Here is a 7,417-nt window from a genome sequence, read left to right as displayed (position 1 = left end):
GCATCTAACCACGGCAGCTTCGGACCACGTACCACTGCTAGTGCAATATAGCGACGTACATGCATGCAGAAGGATCCCACGACCTTTTAAATACGAAATATGTTGGGAGAGGGATGAGACTCTGCTGGCAGTTGTGCAGACAGCATGGACAGGAGCAACCGCAGATTCTGTCAGCGCACTCCAGGGCATGTTGCAATCACTGGCCGGCGACCTGTCTTTTTAGGACCGCACACACTTCGGTAATTTCAGGAGGGAAATCTCTCAATTAAAAAACCAGCTACAGGAGTTAAGGCAGATCCAAGGCAGATCGGGTCCTAATCATTTGGAAATCAAGGTGGTTGACCGTTTGACTGAGCTTTACCACCGCGAGAAGATGTTGTGGCGGCAAAGGGCCAGGTTGGAGTGGCTAGTGCATGGGGACAAGAACACATATTTTTTCATTTGCGTGCTAGTAGGAGAAGGAGAAAAAATCAAATCAAAATGTTACAGCGACCGGATGGCCAGATGACAGAAAATCTAGCTGAGATGGAGGCATTCAACTTCCTTTTACGAGAACGTGTACACCTCGGAGGGAGTCACTAACATGGGGGAGGTCCTTGATACTGTCCCGTGCAAAGTCACTCAGGCCATGAACGACACACTGAACGCCCCGTACATACGAGATGAAGTCAAGACCGCACTATTCCAAATGTTCCCTATCAAAGCTTTAGGCCCTGATGGATACCCATCACATTTTTTCTAGCGCCATTGGGAAATATGTGGCGATGACGTTACAAAGGTGGTGATGAAAATAGTGGAGGGCACTGAGTCAGCCGCATGCATCAATGAAACGGTGCTGGTATTGATCCCCAAGGTAAAAAAAACCTACACTATTGTCCCAGTTTCGTCCCATTAGATTATGTAATGTCTTGTACAAGACAGCGTCGAAGGTAATAGCTAACAGGCTCAAATCAGTCTTACCTGACATTATTTCTAAGGAGCAGTTAGTTTTTGTCCCGGGCAGATTGATAACTGAAAACATCATCACAGCTTATGAATGTTTGCATTTTATGAAAAGGAACAAAGCCAAAAAGCACCAGTCATGTGCCTTGAAGCTTGACATGATGAAAGCCTATGACAGGGTCGAGTGGGAGTACCTGAGGGCTGATATGTCTCCAACGTATCTATAATTTTTGATTGTTCCATGCTATTATATTATCAACCTTGGATGTTTTATATGCATTTATATGCTATTTTGTATAATTTTTGGGACTAACCTATTAACCTAGAGCCCAGTGCTAGTTTCTGTTTTTCCTTATTTTTTGAGTTTTACAAAAAAGCAATACCAAACGTAGTCCAATTGACGTGCCAAGTTTTGACATTTTTTTATGGATCAAAAGAAGACCCCAGAGTAAAAAAGTTGGGCCAGAAGAGTCCCGGGCCGTCCACGAGGGTGGCCCCCCCCCCAGGCGCGTGGGCCTACCTCATGAACGACTCGGGCACCTTCTTGACGTGAGACCGACGCCAAAAATTTCTATAAATATAGAAACCTCCAGAAAATAACCTAGATCGGGAGTTCCGCCGCCAGAAGCCTCCGTAGCCACCGAAAACCAATCTAGACTCGTTCCGGCACCCTGTTGGAGGGGGGAATCCCTCTCCGGTGGCCATCTTCATCATCCCGGTGCTCTCCATGACAAGGAGGGAGTAGTTCACCCTTGAGGCTGAGGGTATGTACCAGTAGCTATGTGTTTGATCTCTCTCTCTCTCTAGTGTTCTTGAGTCGGCACGATCTTGATATATCGCGAGCTTTGCTATTATATTTGGATCTTATGATGTTCGTCCCCCTCTACTCTATTGTGATGAATTTAGTTTTCCCTTTAAAGTTATCTTATCGGATTGAGTCTTTAAGGATTTGAGAACACTTGATGTATGTCTTGCATGTGCTTATCTGTGGTGACAATGGGATATCACGTGATCCACTTGATGTATGTTTTGGTGATCAACTTGCGAGTTCCGTGACCTCGTGAAGTTATGCATAGGGGTTGGCACACGTTTTCGTCTTGACTCTCCGGTAGAAACTTTGGGGCACTCTTTGAAGTTCTTTGTGTTGGTTGAATAGATGAAATGAGATTGTGTAATGCATATCATATAATCATACCCACGGATACTTGAGGTGACATTGGAGTATCTAGGTGACATTAGGGTTTTGGTTGATTTGTGTCTTAAGGTGTTATTCTAGTATGAACTCTATGATAGATTGAACGGAAAGAATAGCTTCGTGTTATTTACTACAGACTCTTGAATAGATCAATCAGAAAGGATAACTTTGAGGTGGTTTCATACCCTACCATAATCTCTTCATTTGTTCTCCGCTATTAGTGACTTTGGAGTGACTCTTTGTTGCATGTTGAGGGATAGTTATATGATCCAATCATGTTATTATTGTTGAGAGAACTTGCACTAGTGAAAGTATGAACCCTAGGCCTTGTTTCAACTCATTGCAATACCGTTTACGCTCACTTTTATCATTAGTTACCTTGCTGTTTTTATATTTTCAGATTACAAAAACCTTTATCTACCATCCATATTGTACTTGTATCACCATCTCTTCGCCGAACTAGTGCACCTATACAATCTACCGTTGTATTGGGTGTGTTGGGGACACAAGAGACTCTTTGTTATTTGGTTCCAGGGTTGTTTGAGAGAGACCATCTTCATCCTACACCTCCCACAGATTGATAAACCTTAGGTCATCCACTTGAGGGAAATTTGCTACTGTCCTACAAACCTCTGCACTTGGAGGCCCAACAACGTCTACAAGAAGAAGGTTGTGTAGTAGACATCAAGCTCTTTTCTGGCGCCGTTGCCGGGGAGTTTAGCGCTTGAAGGTATATATTTAGATCTTGCAATCGAATCATTTTGTTTCTTGTTTTATCACTAGTTTACTCTATAAAAGAAAATTAAAAAATGGAATTGAAGGTACCTCATATGCTTCATCTTTTTAATATTTTTCATGAAAATAAGGATTCTGATAATTGTGCCAAATTGTTAGAAGAAGAATGCATTAGACTGTTTGGCACTAAATATTTGAATGATGAGCATGATTGCAATGTTGTTAGTATGAATTCTTTGAATATCCATGGTACTAATGATGATTGCACTAGTCATGATGAAAATTTCTCTTATAAGCATGTCAACTTTTGTGGAATACACAGAGCTTGCAAGCACACACCAAGTAGGGAAGATAGATTTTGCAAGAGGCATAAGTATTTGGAAACTTAATGGTTGCAAGAAAGGATAGATGATTGTGCTGAAAGATTCAATATTTATCGCCATCCTTGTGAACTTTGCAATGAACATGGTCATTTAAAGCTCCAATGCTATTTGTTTCATGATCAAATCATGTCCAAAAATTGTGATAACTTGATTACCCTTGAGCATCATAAAGAGCTTAGTCTTCTTTGGGGTATGAAGAAATGAAACGTATAACTAAGGGTATTCCAAAATTTAATCTTGATAGATTTCTTGATTTTGATCTAGAAGAAATTTTTATGTATTGTGCGGTGAATTGCATTGAAAATCCTTATATTGCCGATTACATAAAGATAAGCAAACAAATAGAAGATGAAGAGAATACTAATGAAAGGGAAGAGACTTCCCAATATTCTCCTATTATTTCTTATGATGAATCAGGTAACGAGGAGGAGCCTCCTATTCAACCAATCTTATTAATAAGGAGCTCCAAAAAGAGAATTAAACCCACACATGATGTGAAGAAGAAAAAGAAAAGACGGAGAAGCAAAGGTAAAAAGGTATCCCTCCCAAATGATGTTGCTCCTATTTCTCATTTTGATGATGATAATTGTTATACTATTGGTGCTATCCATACTATTAATGACGAGAGTGATTATGCTTATGATATGAAAAGGCCCAAGCTTGGGGATGCTATGTTTGATGAGAATGACATGTTTGAGAATGTATTTGCTGCAATTAATGTTTGTCCCAAGCTTGGGGATGCTACGTTCGATGAAGATGATATCTTTAGTCCCCCAAGTTTTGATGAGCAAATTTATTGCGATGATAGCATGCCTCCTATCTATGATGGTTATATTAATGAAAGTGGATTTGGAGAGGTCATGACTCTATTTAGTAATGATTCCACTATCTTGGAAGAGGTTTCAATTGATTATGATGAGAACAAAGTTTCTACTTATGATGATTATTGTGATGACACTTATGCCATAAAAGTAGTGATGATTATATTTATAAAACTTGTCATGATTATGATTACCCATTTTCTGAACGTTACTCTGTTAATGTGGAAACAATTTGTAGTATTCGAGTTTCTTATGATACTCCCACTATTCCGAATGAGAAGAATTTTGCTTATGTGGAGAGTAGTAAATTTTCTATGCTTGTAGATCATGAAAGCAACACTTTATGTGATGGTTATATTGTTGAATTTATTCATGATGCTACTGAAAATTATTATGAGGGAGGAATATATGCTTGTAGGAAATACCAAGTTTCCTCTCTATGTGTTGAAAATCTTGAAGTTATGCTTGTTTTGCCTTCCTATGCTAGTTGATTATTGTTCCCATAAGTTGTTTGCTCACAAAATCCCTATGCATAGGAAGTGGGTTGGGCTTAAATGTGTTAGTCATATTCTTCATGATGCTCTCTTTATGTTTCAATTCTTATCCTTTATGTGAGCATCATTGAAATCATCATGCCTAGCTAGGGGCGTTAAACGATAGCGCTTGTTGGGAGGCAACCCAATTTTTATTTTTGTTTCTTGCTTTTTGGTTCTGTTTAGTAATAAATAATTCATCTAGCCTCTTGCTACCTCTTGAGCACTGCGTTGGTTTTCCCTTGAAGAGGAAAGGGTGATGCAGCAAAGTTGCGTAAGTATTTCCCTCAGTTTTTGAGAAACAAGGTATCAATCCAGTAGGAGGCCGCGCACAAGTCCCTCACACCTACACAAACAAATAAATCCTTGCAACCAACGCGATAAGGGGTTTTCAATCCCTACAGGGTCACTTACGAGAGTGAGATCTGATGGATATGATCAGATAATATTTTTGGTATTTTTATGATAAAGAGAAATAAAAGATGCAAGTAAAATAAATAGCAAAGGAAATAACTAAGTATTGGAAGATTAATATGATGGAAGATAGACCCGGGGAACATAGGTTTCACTAGTGGCTTCTCTCAAGAGCATAAGTATTTACGGTGGGTGAACAAATTACTGTTGACCAATTAACAGAATTGAGTATAGTTATGAGAATATCTAGGTATGATCATGTATATAGGCATCATATCTGAAACAAGTAGACCGACTCCTGCCTGCATCTACTACTATTACTCCACACATCGACCGCTATCCAGCATGCATCTAGAGTATTAAGTTCAAGAGAACAGAGTAACGCTTTAAGCAACATGCATGACATGATGTAGAGGGATAAACTCATGCAATATGATATAAACCCCATCTTGTTATCCTCGATGGCAACAATATAGTACGTGCCTTGCTGCCCCTACTGTCACTGGGAAAGGACACCGCAAGATTGAACCCAAAGCTAAGCACTTCTCCCATTGCAAGAAAGATCAATCTAGTAGGCCAGACCAAACTGATAATTCGAAGAGACTTGCAAAGATAACCAATCATACATAAAAGAATTCAGAGAAGATTCAAATATTGTTCATAGATAAACTTGATCATAAACCCACAATTCATCGGTCTCAACAAACACACCGCAAAAGAAGATTACATCGAATAGATATCCACAAGAGAGGGGGAGAACTTTGTATTGAGATCCAAAAAGAGAGAAGAAGCCATCTAGCTAATAACTATGGACCCGAAGGTCTGAAGTAAACTACTCACACTTCATCGGAGGAGCTATGGTGTTGATGTAGAAGCCCTTCGTGATCGATGCCCCCTCCGGCGGAGCTCCGGAAAAGGCCCCAAGATGGGATCTCGTGTAAGAAAGTTACGGCGGTGGAATTAGGGTTTTGGCTCCGTATTTGGTAGTTTGGTGTAGCGACCAGATCTCAAACAGTCTGATCTCTATGCTCTGGTGTCATACCTGGATCAGTAATGCTGACACCACACAATACTCGGAGGATTTATAGCAGAGTAGCAATCACACACCTATTACATCGAGTGTCTCATAAGAGAACTTATTACAATAAATATGGCTTAAGGCCATCTAATAACGATAACAGTGGAAGGCTTGGAAGATAAGTGAGTCCATCAACTCCAATGGCATCACTGAGTATAGAACCACGACCTAAAAACTCCTTAATCGTCATCTGAAAAGTCTGCAACATTAACGTTGCAGCCCGAAAACGGGTCAGCACATGGAATATGCTGGCAAGGTAACACATAGAGAGTAATGGAATGAAACAACTATACTATATGCATATTTGGCTGGTGGAAAGCTCTATGGTTACAGTTTTGCATAAAGCCAATTTTTCCCTACTTCAAAGGAATAAAATTTAATTACTATCATGGTAGTTGTTAAACATTGAGAATGGTTGACAGCATTCTCAATCCCAATTAAACATCATCATTAAACATAACCCAACAAAATTAATTTCGAGTAACATGTTGAGATTCACATGATAATCCAGGTAGTAGATACTCAAGATGTCTGTAACCGGGGACACGGCTAATCATGATTAGTTTATTACACTCTGCAGAGGTTTGCGCACTTTTCCCCACAAGACTCGATCGCCTCCGTTTGGTTTCTCGCACTACAGGCATAGTCTTTCAGAAGCGCTAGCACCTTAAGATCGGGTAGACCGTACCACCTACATCCCCTACATCTGCTAGTCTACCACTGTAAGAGTTCACACGACTTAGTCAACTATGCTAGAGCCCATAATAGCTTGTGGCTGCACACAGAAGTTTCTAGTATGAATAGTCTCATGATCCCTTTGAGCCTGGGTGGCGGTCCAAAAGAAAACAGGCAAGTCCTGGGATACCCAGGTGCCTCAATCCACCCAGATGTGTGTTTAAGTTGCCACCTTAGATAAACCATTAATTAACAAAACTCACATCTGTCATGGATATCACTCACCCAATCCACGTCTACTAGCATAGCATGGCATAATAAGCAAACGTAGAAGTAACCCCAAAGGTTTGATAATAAACAGGTAATAGGTACTACCTCAACTACTTCCCATCCCATAATTTAATTAGATCCTAATCATGCAATGTGTGAGGATTGATCTAATGCAATAAAACTGGGTAGTAGGAAAGGTATGATCAAAGTGTTACTTGCCTTGCTGATGATCCGCGAAACCTAGAGATTCGAAGTAACAAGCGGTGCACTCCGGGTATTCTATCGCAGACAAACAAACAAGCATACAATAAGTACTCATCTAATGCACGGGTAAAACACAAATAAGAGATCTAACCAGAAGGTTCTACTTA

This window comes from Triticum aestivum, chromosome 2A, assembly GCF_018294505.1.
Source record: "Triticum aestivum cultivar Chinese Spring chromosome 2A, IWGSC CS RefSeq v2.1, whole genome shotgun sequence".
Classification (NCBI taxonomy): Eukaryota; Viridiplantae; Streptophyta; class Magnoliopsida; order Poales; family Poaceae; genus Triticum; species Triticum aestivum.
This window is presented reverse-complemented; position numbering follows the sequence as displayed.